Raw genomic sequence first — 18,204 nt, 5'->3', positions numbered from 1 at the left:
GAAAATAGAACTTGTCTACTTGGACCAACACATCTTCGATAATTCCTCTAGGGACCTTCACTGACCTGTCAGCTAATTGTAAGGTGACAGTTGTTGGCTTCAACTCACCCAAACCGAGTTGCTCATATACCGTATATGGCAACAAGTTAACACTCGCTCCTAAATCTAGCAATGCTCGCTCAATCCTAAAATTGCCAATGATGCACGAGATAGTTGGGCAACCTGGATCTTTATATTTAGGGAGAATGTTATGCTGTAAAATTGCACTCACATTTTCAGTCAGAAATGCCTTCTTCTTGACATTTAAACGACGCTTGACAGTGCACAAATCTTTTAAAAATTTTGCATAGGAAGGCACTTGTTTGATTGCATCAAGAAGAGGTACATTGATTTTTACTTGCTTAAAAAGCTCAAGAATTTCAGAGTTTGGTTCAAGCTTTTGCAAGGGCTTTAATCTTTGTGGAAATGGTGCAGGAAAAGGACATTTGATTTTTTCAATAGATGTTGGTGCTTCAGTTTCTTCGTTATCCTTTTCTTTTGTCTTGGGAGGGTCAGAATCAGGTATGACTTGTGTTTGTTCTGGGACTGGTCGGTCAATAATCTTTCCACTTCGCAAAGTTATTATACTCTTTGCTTGTTCTTTATGCAAAGTTGAAGATGATGCATTGCTACCGCCATAGACTTGAGGATTAGGTTGTGGTTGAGCTGGTAGCTTGCCTTTCTCTTGAGCACTTAAAGCAGTAGTCAGCTTTGTCAGTTGATTTCTTAATTCATCATTGATTTTAGCTTGACCTTGCATGAAAGATTGCAAAATTTCTTCGAGACTGGATTTTTGAGGGGGTGCATGTGCATAATGAGGGTGCGGAGGTGGAGGAGTTGGGTTATATACTTGTTGAGGTTGGTCATTCCTCCACCTGAAATTTGGATGGTTCTTCCATCCAGGGTTGTAAGTACCCGAAAAAGGATTATTAAAAGATTTTTGATATGTATTCATAACATTGGCCTGATCATGCAAGACTTCCTTGAATGCGGGTATTGTGGGGCAATCAGTGGTGAGATGACCAGGCATCTCACAAATCCTACAACACTCGCTGTTATGTTCTAAGGTCTTGACGGGTTCAATCCTTCTAAGTTCAATTTCCTCTACCTTCCTAGTAAGGGCTGCCATTTTAGCCTGAATATCATCCTGAGTACTAAGGTTGTAAAGGCCCCCGTGTCCAATGCTAGTAGGCTTAGCCAAAGGTTTATTCACTCTATCCCCTGTATCCCATAATTGTGCAGTCTCTGCGAAAGAGTCTAAATAGTCCCATGCCTCATCGGGTTGCTTTTCTAAAAATAGACCATTGCACATAGTCTCTATAAATTGTTTTAACTGTGGAGACAACCCTTCGTAAAAGAAACTAATGGTTCTCCATGTTTCAAACCCATGATGAGGACAAGAGAGAAGCAAATCTTTAAATCTCTCCCAGCATTCATAAAATGTTTCATGGTCTTTTTGTTGGAAGTTACCAATGTGCCTTTTCAAAAAGTTAGTCCTTTGTGTGGGAAAGAATTTTTTCAAGAATTCTCTTTGCATATCCTGCCATGTTCCTAGCGATCTAGGTCTCAAGGAGTTCAGCCATGTTTTAGCTTTATCCTTTAAGGAAAAAGGAAACAAGGTCAATTTAAGGACATCTTCCGATACATTTGGCACTCTAAATGTGATGCTAATTTTCTCAAAATCCTTAAGATGAAGATAAGGGTTCTCGGATTCCATTCCATGATACTTTGGCAGCAATTGAATTACCCCTGGTTTGATTTCAAAGTGTCCAACATTTTCAGGAATAATCATGCATGAAGGTTGACTAGTCCTAGTAGGGTGTAAATATTGTCGAAGTGTCATAACTGGAGGTCTACCTTCATCACCATGGTGACTTCCTACATCATCAGGAAAATTTGCCATCTCAAAAGGTATGAGATACTGCGAAGGAATTTCAAGGATGTGTCCTAAGGGATGATCTAAAGTTGTACGACTTAATCGACCGGTGTCGTCCCTATTCCACCCTAGCATACAAAGTTTCAGAGTTTATTTATTTATTTATTCTTTTAATGATCACCCTTGATCTTTTCTTAAAGTTTTTATCAATTTTCAACTAGCAACAAGGGTTAATGAGATATGATAATAATAAAATTCTGATTCTAAAAAAAAATTTAAACACAGAAAATTCACAACAGACAGCAGAAAGGTTTCAGATTAATATAATGGTCGTAAAAGTATCAGAATGTCAATCAGACTGTTCAGATGAAAGAAACATGTGTCCTACAGCAGCCGACAAAATTTGAGTGCAATCAGACGGTGGATTACTCAGATATCAGAGTTTGATGCAGACTGTGCAGGGAATAAAAAAACAGCAATAAAGATTCAAATTATTTTTTTTTTCAAAAGAAAAATACTAACAAATCAACTAAAAATTAACTCTAAAAATATACTAATAAATCAGCTGTTCCCCGGCAACGGCGCCAAAAACTTGATGCAAAAATAAAATTGTTCTCCCAAGGGCAGGAGAATCGCACAAGTAGTATATTCTCGGGAGTCCGAGGTCGAATCCTCAGGGAACGAAATGTATATGAGATTATTTAATATAATTTTAGATTAATTAATTTAATAAATTTGTGGATTAAAATTATGTTTTGATTTTTAGAAATTAAAATGCAGAGAATAATAAACACAATTCAATGAAATAAAAATGGTAGGGATCTGGAATCCCCCTTGATGATATTGCATCCAAGGAATAAACTCTATGGTTCTTGATTTAAGATTTAATGTAGGATAGATCTAATCACGGTATATGTTTCATGAACATATGAACTCAATTTCTAAGCATTCGTCGTGCTTTCTACGTCTACGACGAATCAAATACTAAAGCAATCCATATATCAATAATCATAATCCATTTAAGAACTATCTACGAAATAACTATGCATGGATCAAAAATATATCAGTAAATATAATTCATTCAAGGCAAAAGTTTAGAGTTTACTTCAAAGAGCAATACATCAAAGGTTCATCCATCTCCCTCCCTAGGACTTTAGCCACTCATTGAAAACTTTAATCCCTCTTTCATTTTCTTTCTTTCCCCTTTTTTTTTCTTTTCTTTTCGGAAACAGGGCCTCCCCTGTTTCCTTTTTCTTTTCGGATGGCAGCTCTGTTTTTTTTTCAATGGGAAAGAATGAGAGATGAGGCCCTGTTTTCACCGAATGAACTCTCCTTTTTTTCACAGCCGAGAGGGCCCTCCTCATATAGAATGCGATGAGTCCCTGATCTCCCGGAATACGTGGAGATGCCGAGTATCCCGGACGCGAGAAGCTCGGACGTGGATGGATCGCGATCTTCGCGGGATGCACGCGGACGCTGGGAGCTTCGCGGGATGCTGGGGTCGCGGAAGAAGTTTGAGGTGCGGAAACGGACGATTGCAGGGAATTAGACGCGGGAGAATCGCCACGGACGGCTGGATCACGAGCTCGGGATGCTGGGATTCTGGATGCGATCTCAGATGGCCGAAGTCGGGATGCAGGGAGAGATCTAGGAACGAATCTGGAAGACGCGTGGATCTAAGATCTGGAAGCTGGATCACCGACGAAAGTTGGGATGCTCTGTGAATGTGGAAGCTTGGGAGGAAGGAAATCCGAGAAGAGCTGGGATGCGGACGAATCGGAAGGAGGCACGGACGGATCGCTGGAATGAAGTCAGATCTTTGCTGGGTGCTGAGATGCGGATTGACGCTTGGGATCAATCCAGAACGTTGGAGATCCGAAGGAAAGAGTGTGGACTCGGAAGCTTCACGGGATGCTTGGGCTTGGGAGATTCGCAAACGGATGCGGAATGGACTGGATGAACGCGTGGAATCGGTTGGAACATGTAGGAGCTGATGTGGCTGGAACTTGGGAGAAGCTGGGTCGCACGAGATGCTGGGAAGGGAAAATGAAGCTGCGACGAAGTGGACCGCTGAACTTGGCCTCCTTTTAGTGTGCAATTGGGGTCGTCCCATGCGGTTGGCTGGTCACCTATAGTGATGCATCTTTTTGAACCCAATGTGCATTTTAGCTTTGATTTCCGATCACCTGCACCCCACAAAAATATAATATTAATGCGGCAATTTTATCATTATTTATTAGCAATAATACTAATTTAAGTGATGTATAGATCGCACTTTTGTGCTCTCATCAGATGTAAAAAGTGCCTTCTTGAATGGGTATATTAATGAGGAGGTTTATGTAGAACAACCTCCTGGTTTTGAGAATCATCAATACCCCAATCATGTTTATAAACTAAATAAAGCACTTTATGGTCTAAAACAAGCCCCTAGAGCATGGTATGAAAGACTTAACAAATTTCTATTAGATCATGAATTTTCTAGAGGAAATGTTGATACAACTCTATTTTTGAAAAAAAAACAAAAATATGTTGGTAGTGCAGATTTATGTAGATGATATTATTTTCGGTGCTACTAACAATCGCCTTTGCGAAGAGTTTGCTGAGTTAATGCAGAGTGAATTTGAAATGAGCATGATGGGAGAGCTGAATTATTTCCTCGGACTTCAAATCAAATAATCTAAGGAAGGAATCTTCATCAATCAAGCTAAATACATCAAGAAGATGCTTAAGAAGTTTGATATGGATGGAAACAAGTCAATCAGCACACGCTTGAGCTCATCATGCAAATTAGACCAAGATGAATCAGGTAAGTCAGTTGATCAAATCCTGTATAGAGGTATGATAGGTTCATTACTATATCTTACAGCAAGTAGACCTGACATCATGTTTAGTGTATGCATGTGTGCTAGGTATCAATCTAATCCTAAGAAATCACACCTAATTGCAGTAAAGAGAATCTTTAAATATCTAATAGGAACAAAAACCATAGGTTTATGGTACTCTAAAGAATCAACCATAAACTTAATAGGGTACACTGATTCTGACTTCGCTGGTTGTATACTTGATAGAAAAAGCACCAGCGGATCATGTCAATTTTTAGGAGTAAACTTAATCTCTTGGTTTAGCAAGAAACAAAACTCGGTTGTACTGTCTACGGCGGAAGCCGAATATGTTGCTGCCGGGAGTTGTTGTGCTCAAATTTTATGAATCAAGCAACAACTTGAAGATTATGGCATTAAACAAAATAAGATTTCTATAAATTGTGATAATACAAGTGCCATAAATCTAACTAAAAATCCAATTCAACACTCAAGAACTAAACATATTGAGATAAGACATCACTTCATAAGAGATCATGTGTTAAATGGTGATGTAATGCTTGAATTTGTTTGCACGGATGATCAACTTGCTAATATCTTCACAAAACCCTTAAGTGAAGATCGATTTTGTATTCTTAGAAGAGGGTTAGGAGTGATTGATCCATTCTTGTGATACTCCCCTATAATTCATTGATTTTGATGATTAGCTTATATTGGATATAGGATTTCACGTCTATGGTCATTAAATCATTCCTTAAGTTATAAAGATTCTCATATCTCTCTCCTTTGGCACGAAATTAACTGAGTTCTTTGGTTATGTGCCAGAGTTCGAGTCGACTCGAATAGATTTTAGAGTCGGTTCGTGGGCGAGTCGACTCGTGCATATTTAGGAGTCGACTCGCGACATACCAGAGTCGACTCGAGATCGGGAATCCGATTTTTAACCCTAATCGAAACGTTTATTCTTCACTTCTATTTTCGGCCGCCACTGTTCCAAAACCCTAGAGTCGTCTCCGACCTCGTCTCCGACCCATTTTAGGTCCTTTTCCTCGAGTTTTTCTTCCATTTTTCTTGTCCATTCCTCGGGTTTTAGGTCAAAATGCCTAGAAAAGCCGTTGTCCCGAGCCGGAAGAGACCACTCTCCACGAGCGGCGCCGAGCGACGGTCCAAGGCACGGAACGAACCCGTGAGGCCACCACCTCTGGTTCCTTCCCCGCCTAGGCCGGTTCCCTCGCGTCCATGCGTCGGGAGGGCAGTCTCTACCGGGAGGAAAGTCAATTTTGACTTCCTCTCCCGGGAAGGATTCACCTTAGGGCATCGTCTTAGGGCCCAGGGCTTAGAGTTTTTCTGTTCACTAGACCTCCCTACCTACCCAGGGTTAGTTAGGAAATTTTATGGGACTGTCGCATGAGGTAGCGTTGGTATCCAGGGGACCGTAGCGAATATCCCTATTTTCATCTCGGAGGACTTCATTGCTCGAGTCCTCCATCTCTCCCGAGAAGGAATTTTTTCCACTCATCCCCATGATAGGACTGAGGCCCTTACGGCCATCTTAGGGAGCCCACCTCAATCTCCTATAGAGGAGGTGTTTGCAAATCAGCTTTCAGCTGAAATGCGGCTCCTCCTAAGTATCATTTCTAGGACTCTCTTTTCCAAAACTGGTAGGTTTGACTTCATCTCCGAGAGAGACCTAGCATTGATGTTCCACATTCTCCAAGATACTCCCATCAACTTTTCCAAACTCATCTACAAATATATCTATGAACCCCTAGATAAACCTAGGTTGAGTCTCCCTTATGGCATGCTATTCACACTCTTCTTTAGAGAGTTAGAGGTCCCTATCCCTTAGGGGGAACCCTCTCGTTCACTTCGAAATACTGATCATATGGGTGAGGGGACTCTCCACCGAATGGGATTCCATAAAGTCGAAAATATTTGGGTTAGGAAAACATCTTCATCCACACCATCCGACCCTACCACTCATCACTCACCTAGTCCTGATCATGACCAGGACCACTACATAGCTCCTCCCACTTTTTCTTCCACTTCTGGTCCTTCATTCCCATCTACTTCCGCTGGACCATCTACAGCTCCACCACCTCCGAGAGATGAGACAGGAGATTGTGAGGGAGCTGAGAGATGATTTATTGAGAGAGCTCCAAGGTCCACTGAGTGCTCCCTCCTCTGATGTCGTTCCCTCCTTAGCAGCCATGTCCAAGATGGTAGCAGACCTGAAGGAGGAAATCTACAACATAAGGAGCCTAGTCCAAGCTCAATACTGGAATCTTAGCAACGTAAAGGATGACACGAGGAAGATGCGAGATAGCATCAGAAACGAGCTAGGTAGCCAGAGTTAGGGTGTAGAAAGGCTAGCAAATGCCTTGATCTCCAAACTTGACACCCTCCAAGAAAGTGTGACCCAACTCACTTGGATACAGTCTAGGGCCACCTCGGAGATCATCGAACAACTAGGGAACTGTTGGGATTTGTATCCTAAATGTCAATCGTCAGCATATTGATGATTGAATTTTGTAAATGAATTGACAAATTAATAAAGTATTATTTGGCATTATTCATCATTTCTGTTAGAAAACCCCGATCATGCCGCTGAAATTTAAAAATTATTCAGATGCAGCGGAAGAGGCATGCGCGGGATCAATCGTTCATCGCATGAACGTTGTTCAAAAACCGTTCGTAGATAGATAAGGATTAAAAACTTTTTAAAACATTAGAAGATCAGATCTTCACCTTGTGCGGGTAGATGATCACCGCAAACTGAAGTTCGTGGTTTAGGATGAAGGTTCGCTTGAAGCCGTTCAAGTGCCCGGCCTCTACGAGTATCCACACGAAGCAGAGGACCAATCCAAACGCTCTAATCTCCCCGGGGTGCTAGCTCCCTTGCAGAGATATGTTTTGATGGCTGATCTCCTCTCTTTCAATCAACCCTTGATTGTGCTTGAGAGGAGGAAGAAGAAGAAGGGAACAAGGAAGAAGATCCAAAAGGCTAGATGCAGCCTTTCCTTCCCTTGCGTTGAATCCCAAACGGAGGAGGAAGAAGGAGACCGCCAAGGGTCTTCCTCTCTTCTTGCTGGTGGCTGATCCAAGAGGAGAGGAGAAGGGGGGGGCGTACAGCCACAAGGGGGGAGATTCTCATCTATTAGGTCAGCCCCCAAAAAGCCCCCTTTAAATAACAAGTGGAGCTCCTAACTTTTAGGAGCTCCCTTGAATTAATTCCAAGAGGGGCGCCGGCCCCTCTTGTTGCCGCACCATAGACTCAAAGGAGGAGGGGCGTGAGCCCCTCCCTCTCATGTTGCCCTAGTCCTCCTCTAAGGAGGATTAGGTGGCCCCTATTTGGTTTAGTCCTAATCTAATTAGGGTTTAACCAAATCATGAATCAATCAGGTTCAATCTATGCTAGTTCTAATCCAATTAGAACTTGAATGAACCATGACTCAATTGAACTCTTCAATCCTAACCAAATTAGGAGTCATGTTGAGTCATGAGATTAATAATTAATTAGGACTTAAGAAACCCTAATCAAATTAGGACTTATTTAATTTTAGTCCTAATCCAATTAGGACTCTAATTTGAATCCGAAGTCCTAATCCGATTAGGACTTTAGGAATCCTACTCCAAGTAGGAATCCAATTTTAATTCAAAACTCCTAATCTAATTAGGATTGTAGGAATTCTACTCCAAGTAGGAATCCCAGTCCTACTCCAACTAGGATTCCTAGTCCTAATCCAATTAGGACTCTAGGAATCCTACTCGAAGTAGGATTTGTGTTTAAGTCCAATTAATTAATTCCATTGTTCCTTCTTCAACTGAATATCAATCGAATTGATTACTTGTGATTCCTAATCACGATTCAACCATCGGATCGGTCAATACTTCTAGTGTGTGTGACCCCATAGGTTCTACTCTGACTGGTAGTGAGATATATTATGATCTCTATCACAATATCATTGAAAACTCCTTTCAATGAATTGGAACGATTCCGACTCTACTCATTAGGGTTTATCGATCATCGAGATAATCCCTGTGAGTCCCACCATCCACCAGTGACACCTAGCAGCATGTAGTGGCTACCCAGTAGAATAGAATGATGAACCTCTAGGTGCAGTTATCGTGTGATACAGTCCTACTATTGTGGATCCCTACAGACCGAAGGTCATAGATAACTCGTCAAACCCCTTCGTCTGTCATATGTCAAGATTTATTCGACTCGAGTTCGTTAGTGGTGTTGTCAGCGCCCCGCACCGGAACCCACTCACACCAGCGCCGCCATCGACGTCGGACAAGCAAGAGAGATACAAACGGATAAGCACTCTCTTGCTCCCTCGACTCCGGACTCAAGGATCACCTCTTCGCTCCGCCTACGAAGGGCAAAAGATTATCCCGTGGTATCAGTAGGGTAAAACACTTGAGCACCGCAACAGATTATCAAAGATCAAAGGAAGAAGAAGGAAGAAAATAGCAAAGCAAACACAAAAATGTAACGAGGTTCGGCTACAAATAGCCTACGTCCTCCACCGCTCCAAATCTCAATAAGGATGAACTGATTACAGAGATAGCACACACCCGAACGATCACAAGCGATCGATCTACAAGAGATTCACACAGAATTCCCTTTGCACAAGAAGTAGGATCCCAATCCTCTTCTTCTCTAGAACCCTAGCCTCACAAACAAGAGTCTCTCTCAAATATACGGCCAATCACCTTTTCCCTAGGGCTCTCATGAGTCCTATATATAGTCTCAAGACCTTCAGATGATCATAGCCGTCGAAACGCCACCAAAAACACCAAAAGAAAATCGTCCGTACGATTTTTCGCGAGCCCGAGTCGACTCGGCTGAAGTCCGAGTCGACTCTGGCACGTCTGAACAACTTCCAGTTTAACTGGCACGATCTCGAGTCGACTCGACTATATCTCGAGTCGACTCGACGATGCTCCGAGTCGACTCGACTGTAGTTCGAGTCGACTCTGACAGTCCAGACAGAAACATGGTTTTTGCGGCTTTCTCCTCTCGGGTCGACTCGACAGACCTCGAGTCGACTCGACTGTTCCCGAGTCGACTCGACTGAAGCTCGAGTCGACTCCGACAGTCCACCAGACAGAAAACTATGCAGAATTGATTTTCCTTCAATTCTCTTCATCACCAAAGGTCTCCACATACCCCAACAATCTCCCACTTGGAGACCTTGGGTATATCCTCTTGTTACTTGGCTCTCCTCTGTGCTCCCACTGAAACTAAATCATCCTAGTGAAATAGGTACGATGCCTCCTCAACGTCTTCAAGCATGAAGACCAGCAGAAGCTGAACAACTCCTCAGCTTCTCCACCGTGACGACCTTCGTCAACATATCTGCAGAATTCTGACTTGTATGAATCTTCTCCAACTTGACGAGTCCCTGCTCGAGCAATGACCTCACGAAGTGGTACCGTATGTCAATATGCTTCGTCCTTGAATGGAAAGCTGAATTCTTTGCCAGATAAATTGCACATTGACTATCTGAATATAACATGCAATCCTTCTGTTCCTTCCCAAGCTCCTTCATCAAGCCTTGAAGCCATATTAGTTCCTTGCACGCCTCTGTGGCTGCCACATACTCCGCCTCCGTAGTCGACAATGCAACAACTGGTTGCAACCTGGAAATCCAACTGACGGCTCCACTGCCCAAGGTGAACAAGTACCCTGTCGTGCTTCTCCTGCCGTCCAAGTCCCCTGCCATGTCTGAGTCCACATAGCCCTGTAACCGGATCTCAGAACCTCCATAGCACAATGACATGTGCTCAGTGCCTTTCAGATACCTCAGTATCCATTTGACTGCGCGCCAATGCTCCAAGCCTGGGTAGCTCATGAAGCGACTCACAACTCCCACTGCTTGAGCAATGTCTGGTCTCGTACACACCATAGCGTACATCAAGCTCCCCACTGCCGATGCATACGGGATTTTTGACATATTGAGCTCCTCCACCCGCGTCTTCGGACTTTGCCCTTTTGAGAGCTTAAAATGGGCACCCAGCGGTGTGCCAACAGGTTTGGCACCCTCCATGCAGAATCTCCTGAGTACTCGGCTGATGTACTCCGCCTGAGATAGTCTGAGGATATGTTTAGACCTATCTCTACTGATCCGCATCCCAAGGATCTGTTTTGCTGCTCCTAGATCCTTCATTGCAAATTTTCTTGACAGCTTCAGCTTCAATTTTGCAATCTCATGCATGCTAGCTCCTGCAACTAACATGTCATCAACATACAATAGCAAGATAATGTAAGATGTACCGAAGTCCCGGAAGTAGCAACAGTGATCCTCCTGACATCTCCTGTATCCTATCTCAAGCATGTAACTATCGAACTTAAGATACCATTGTCTGGGTGCCTGTTTCAAACCATAGAGGCTTTTCTTTAGTTTCCAGACTAAGTCACCCGTGCCAGCTGCAATGTATCCCTCCGGCTGCTGCATATATATCTCCTCATCGAGATCTCCGTGGAGAAAGGCCGTCTTCACATCAAGCTGCTCTAAGTGAAGATCCTCTACTGCCACCATGCTCAGCACCGCTCGAATAGTACTCATCTTGACTACAGGATAAAAGATCTCTGTGAAGTCGATACCTGCTCTCTGCTGAAATCCTTTTACAACCAGCCTGGCCTTGTATCGCTTCTTCCCGCCTTGCTCTTCCTTCAGCCTGTAAACCCATTTGTTTGACAGTGCTTTCTTCCCCTTGGGCAGATCCACCAAATCCCACGTTTGATTCTGCTCCAATGACTTCATCTCATCATCCATGGCCAACTCCCACTCCTTCCTGGTATCAACCTCCAATGCCTCCGTGAAGCATTCAGGTTCGCCATTATCTGTGAGCAGCAAATAACTAAGAGTCCCATCATACCTTTGAGGAGGCTTCCCATGAGTACTACGAGTGCACCTTCTTAGTTGTGGAGGGGGTGCCAATGCTTCAGGTTCTTGCTCTGACTGAGTCTTCTGACCAGAATTTGTAGACTCCTCTTCAGGATCCACAAAACACGGCTCAACAGGTTTTGTTTCTGATTCAGTGCTCTGCTGCATTTTCTCATTGAATACCACATCATTACTACGAATGATCTTCTTGTGTTCGGGATCCCAAAGCCGGTACCCAAACTGTTGACCTCCGTATCCAACGAAAATACACTTCTTTGATTTGGCGTCTAGTTTGCTTCTTTGACTGGAATCAACATGGACATAACTGGTACAACCGAATACTCGTAAGTGCGCCAAATCAATCTTCTTCGCTGTCCATGCTTCCTCAGGAATCCCAAATTCAAGTTTCTTTGATGGCCCTCTGTTGATCAAGTAGGCAGCAGTGTTAACTGCTTCCGCCCAAAACTGCTGTGGCAATCCAGCATGTATCCTCATACTCCTGGCACGCTCATTAATTGTTCTGTTCATCCTTTCAGCAACTCCATTTTGTTGTGGTGTTCCTGGAACTGTCCTTTGCCTGACGATCCCAGCATCTGCACAGTAGTCCTCAAACTCCCTGCTACAATACTCACCACCGTTGTCCGATCTCAGGCATTTCAACCTCTTTCCTGTCTCGAGTTCTACCATCGCCTGCCATCTCCTGAAGACCCCAAATACCTCTGACTTGTGCTTCAAGAAGAACACCCAAAGCTTCCTGGTAGCATCATCAATAAAAGTAACATAGTACGGAGATCCACCAATGGAAGAAACTGGTGCAGGCCCCCACACGTCCGTGTGCACGAGATCTAGCTTTTCTTGCTTCCGAGGTTTACCTTCTTTGTTGAATGAAACACGCTTCTGCTTTTCGAGAACACAATCCTCACAGAAGTCCATCTCAACACTCCTGAGACCCTGCAGCTTTCCCAACTGGTGCATCACCTCCAGTCCCTGATAACTCATGTGCCCAAGTCTACAATGCCATAACTTGGTGTCCACATCTGCTGCAACAACTCCAATAGAGTTCTCCGTGCCGTTGGTGACATAAAGTGTCCCAACCTTCTTGCCACTAGCCACCGTCAACAAACCTCTGGATATCTTCCACTGATCAGCTGTGAAAGTAGCCTTGTACCCCTGGCTCGCCAACTGTCCAACAGAAATCAGATTTCTCTGCAGTTGAGGTACGTGCCGTACGTCCTCAAGCTCAAGTGAAGATCCAGAAACCAACTTCACTTCCGCGCTTCCCCTTCCTTGTATGGTGCAAGGCTCTCCATCCCCTAGGTAGACTTTGCCAAAGTCTCCCTTCTCATATCCTCCAAGAAGCTTCCGTTGGGATGTAGCATGGAAAGACGCGCCCGAGTCTATCACCCAAGACTCGTCACAGGTAGACAAAGATAGAACGAGGGCATCCATATCACCGTCTTCAGCAAGATTTGCCAGATCCTTGCTGACTCCTTCGGTGTGGTCGCCTTGCTTCCCTTTAGGAGATTTGCAATCCCTCCTAAAGTGCCCCGTCTTCCCGCAGTTCCAGTACTTCGCTCCCTTGTTCTGAGGTGCTCGAGACCTGCTGGATCTCGACTTCGAGTCGCTTCGAAATCGACCGTCCTTCTTTTGTCTTCCCCGGTCAGAGGTGTTTAGTGCACTTCCAGACGACTCCGTAGCTCCAGAAGATTTCCTTCTTGCTTCTTCACTCAGAAGCACTCCCACAACGTCATCAAAAATCAACTTCCCCGTTGCCGAAGAGTTGCTCACCGCCATCACCAGGCCCTCCCAGCTATCAGGCAATCCGGAGAGGATTAACAATGCCCGAATCTCATCGTCAAAACTAATCTCCACTGACTCTAACTGGGCCGTGAGTCCATTGAACTCGTTGAGGTATTCTGCTACGCTGCCGCCATTTTTCATACGAAGATTAAACAACCTCTTCATGAGAAATACCTTGTTTGATGCTGAGGGTTTCTCGTACATCCGCGACAATGTTGCCATCAACTCCATCGTCGTCTTCTCATTTTTGATGTTGAATGCCACTTGGGATGCAAGTGACAATCTGATGGTGCCGAGCGTCTTCCGATCGAGGACCTCCCAGTCTTCATCGGACATCTTCTCTGGTTTTTTTGCTCTACCTCCAAGAGGTAAATAGAGATCCTTCTGGTAAAGGTAATCTTCTATTTGCATCTTCCAAAATCCGAAGTTCGTGCCATTGAACTTCTCAATTCGCAACTTCCCTTCATCCGCCATTGCAGAATAACCAATAGCTCTGATACCAATTGTTGTCAGCGCCCCGCACCGGAACCCACTCACACCAGCGCCGCCACCGACGTCGGACAAGCAAGAGAGATACAAACGGATAAGCACTCTCTTGCTCCCTCGACTCCGGACTCAAGGATCACCTCTTCGCTCCGCCTACGAAGGGCAAAAGATTACCCCGTGGTATCAGTAGGGTAAAACACTTGAGCACCGCAACGGATTATCAAAGATCAAAGGAAGAAGAAGGAAGAAAATAGCAAAGCAAACACAAAAATGTAACAAGGTTCGGCTACAAATAGCCTACGTCCTCCACCGCTCCAAATCTCAATAAGGATGAACTGATTACAGAGATAGCACACACCCGAACGATCACAAGCGATCGATCTACAAGAGATTCACACAGAATTCCCTTTGCACAAGAAGTAGGATCCCAATCCTCTTCTTCTCTAGAACCCTAGCCTCACAAACAAGAGTCTCTCTCAAATATACGGCCAATCACCTTTTTCCTAGGGCTCTCATGAGTCCTATATATAGTCTCAAGACCTTCAGATGATCATAGCCGTCGAAACGCCACCAAAAACACCAAAAGAAAATCGTCCGTACGATTTTTGCGAGCCCGAGTCGACTCGGCTGAAGTCCGAGTCGACTCTGGCACGTCTGAACAACTTCCAGTTTAACTGGCACGATCTCGAGTCGACTCGACTATATCTCGAGTCGACTCGACGATGCTCCGAGTCGACTCGACTGTAGTTCGAGTCGACTCTGACAGTCCAGACAGAAACATGGTTTTTGCGGCTTTCTCCTCTCGGGTCGACTCGACAGACCTCGAGTCGACTCGACTGTTCCCGAGTCGACTCGACTGAAGCTCGAGTCGACTCCGACAGTCCGCCAGACAGAAAACTATGCAGAATTGATTTTCCTTCAATTCTCTTCATCACCAAAGGTCTCCACATACCCCAACAAGTGGAAAACTCTTTCTCCACTTTATATTATTGCCCTGGCCAAGGTCTTAGAACTCAGTCTAACAAATCACATAGGATCACTCCTCTTCTATCAAGGTCGATAGATTCATTGGGAGTGCATACCCTACTCCTACAGTGAACTTACTGCAGCCAATCTACACTACAAGGACCCATATGACTAGAGACCATGTATACGTGTAGTCAAACTACAATAACCTCACTGTGAGTAGCTGAAGCACCGCAGGTCAAAGGACCAGTCATACTACTGCAACATCAAGCAAGTCACTGACGAATGGATAGACATGCAAGTGACTTCTTGTCTTGGTCACGCTCAGTACCCTTGTTCTCTAACAAGCACCTGCACTATCACTTCAGTGTCCCTACACTGTGGACTCAAGTCTCGTCCATCCAAAAGAAAAGTGATCTGTGCACTGATCGGATCGATCACCGTCCTCGTGATGATCCATTGATCAGGAGCATTTAGAAATTAATCACCAATGATACATGGCTCAAATTCTCAACTCTTGAGAATATGCATCATCATCTTATTAATTTTTTGGACGATTCATAGACACATAAACAATATGAATGAAAAGAATGCCCATTTATTAATCAATAATAATAAAGTCAAGTACCAAATTATGTCCTAGAATTAATAATGTGTCAGCCAGATTGGCTTCTAGGGCATACTTCTAACAATCTCCCACTTGCACTAAAGCCAATCAGCCATAAACCTAAGCCCCATCTTCTCAAGATGCGCTTTAGTTTTCTGCCGACTTAGCTGCTTAGTGAATGGGTCCGCCACATTTTCTGTGGAGTCTACTCTCTGATCCTCTACTTATTTTCTTTCGAGGTAGTCGCTTATTAGGTTAAACTGCCGCTCTATGTGCTTCGATTTCTAGTGAGACATTTGGCTCCTTAGCTAGTGCTATGGTGCCTTTGTTATCGTAGTAGAGTGTTATGTTATCTGATGACATTACACCTAACTCTGCAATGAACTTTTTAAACCAAAAGATTTCCACTGCACCCTTAGAGACGGCTTAACATTCAGCTTCTAAGGTAGAATCTATAATGATCGGTTGTTTGGAACTCTTCCAATTTACTGAACCACCATTGCACATATTCTGATGTAGACTTTCTATCATCAATATGTGTGCATCCTTCTACCTTCAACTCTGATCTTCTCCCAAAGACCAAGAACAAGTCCTTGGTTCTTCTCAAGTACTTAAGACTGTTCTTCACAGCTATCCAGTGCTTTTTGCCTGGATCTGATTGACATATGCTCGTGACATTCACAGCATGTACTATATCAAGTCATGTACATAGCATGGCATACATGAGGCTCCCTATTGCTGATGCATAGGGGATCTTGCTCATGCGTTGAATCTCTTCAGATGTGTTGGGTCACATCTTCTTGGAGAGATTAATTCCATGCCTTAGGGGTAAGAGACCCCTTTTAGAGTTTTCCATGCTGAACCTTTTCAGCACTTCCTCTATGTACATCTTCTGTGATAGGCCAAGCATCCTTTTAGATCTATCTCTATAGACCTTTATTTTCAAATTATAGGATGCTTCCCCAAGGTCTTTCATGGAGAACCTTTTTGACAACCTGACCTTGACCGAGGTTAGCATGGGAATATCATTCCCTATCAGGAGGATGTCGTCCACGTACAGTACGAAAAATACAACAGCACTCCCACTAACCCTTTTGTAAACACATGGTTCCTCTTCGTTTTTGATGAAATCAAACGTTTTGATTGCGTCATCGAAATGAGTGTTAACTCCAACTCCGAGATGCTTGCTTTAGTCCATAGATGGACCTTTGCAGCTTGCAGACCTTGTGATCTCCATCACTGGAAGTGAAACTCAAAGGCTGTTCCATATAGATGTCTTCATCAAGATATCCATTCAGAAAAGCTGTTTTCACATCCATCTGCTAGATTTCATAATCATGAAATGCTGCAATGGCAAGTAATGTTCGGATGGATTTCAGCATGGCTACAGGTGAAAAGGTCTCCTGATAGTCAATGCCCTCGCGCTGACTATACCCTTTCGCCACAAGCTTTGCCTTATAGGTCTCTACCTCTCCATCCGAACCTATCTTCCTTTTGTAGATCCATTTTCATCCAATAGGTACAATAACTTCTGGTGGATCTACTAAGGTCCAGACTTGGTTGGAATGCATGGAGTCTAACTCTGACTTCATAGCTTCCAACCATTTCTCGGAATCGATATCAGATATCGCCTCATCATAGATTTTGGGATCCTGCGTGTGATCCCTATCTGCCATTTCCTCGGTATCCTCTTCTAGTATACCTAAGTATCTATCGGAAGGATGGGAGACCCTACTTGATCTGCGAGGTGGTTGAGGGACATCGTGTACTGGCTCTGTATTAATGGGTTCGATAGGATCCATGACTCGTTGCTTTTCAGAGACTTTCTCTTCAAGCTCAATTTTCCTCCCACTGCCTCTATCAAGGATAAACTGGTTTTTCCAAGAAGATGGCGTGATGGCTCACAAACACATTGTGATCCTCTGAGACGTAAAAATTGTATCCTAATGACTCTTTAGGATATCCTATAAAACGAGCACTTATGGTCCTAGCCTCTAAATTGTCTGCCTGTAGTCTCTTGACGTGGGCCGGACATCCCCAAATCTTGGTTTCTTACCATGTCATATCTCATATGGTGCGGTAGGAATGGACTTTAGAGGGAACTCTATTCAACAAGTAAATAGCTGAAAATAGGGCATCTATCTAAAGAAACAAGGGTAAATCAGTGAAGCTCATCATGGACTGGACCATATCCAATAGGGTCCGATTCCTCCTCTCTGACACTCCATTGAGCTGAGGTGTACCAGGAGGAGTCCATTATGAAACTATACCATTCTCCTTGAGATAATTACAGAACTCTCCATTAAGGTATTCACTTCCTCGATCTGATCGAAGAACCTTAACGAGTTTTTGTGCTTATTTTTCTACTTCATATCTAAGCTTTTTGAACCTTTCAAAAGTTTCATATTTGTGTCTCATACACATATCCATACCGTGAGTAATCATCAGTAAAATGAAGTAAAAAATTACAACCCCTAGCCTGCACATCGAATGGGCCACACACATCAGTGTGTACTAGGATAAGTATTTCAGTGGACCTCCCTATGTCCTACAAAGGATAATTTGGCCATTTTTTCTTGAAGGCAGATTTCATCAAATCAAATATGACTCGAAAGTCAATGAGCCCAAAAGCTCATGTTTCTCCAATTTCTTTATTCTGTCTTCTCCTATATGGCCAAGCCTGAGGTGCCATAAATACTTTAGATTTATCTCATT

At 43.7% G+C, this 18,204-nt stretch overlaps 1 pseudogene; it reads left to right on the top strand.

Moving 5' to 3' along the window:
* The first annotated feature begins 1,421 nt into the window (after positions 1 to 1,421).
* LOC149768018 (small nucleolar RNA R71) lies at positions 1,422 to 1,519 on the top strand (annotated as a pseudogene).
* The last annotated feature ends 16,685 nt before the right edge of the window (positions 1,520 to 18,204 follow it).

Source organism: Phoenix dactylifera, chromosome 3 (assembly GCF_051530095.1).
Source record: "Phoenix dactylifera cultivar Ajwa chromosome 3, Ajwa_hap1_PhDact_Kaust_v1.1, whole genome shotgun sequence".
Classification (NCBI taxonomy): Eukaryota; Viridiplantae; Streptophyta; class Magnoliopsida; order Arecales; family Arecaceae; genus Phoenix; species Phoenix dactylifera.
Note: the sequence above shows the minus strand (reverse complement) of the source record. Positions and strands in the feature narration are given on the sequence as shown.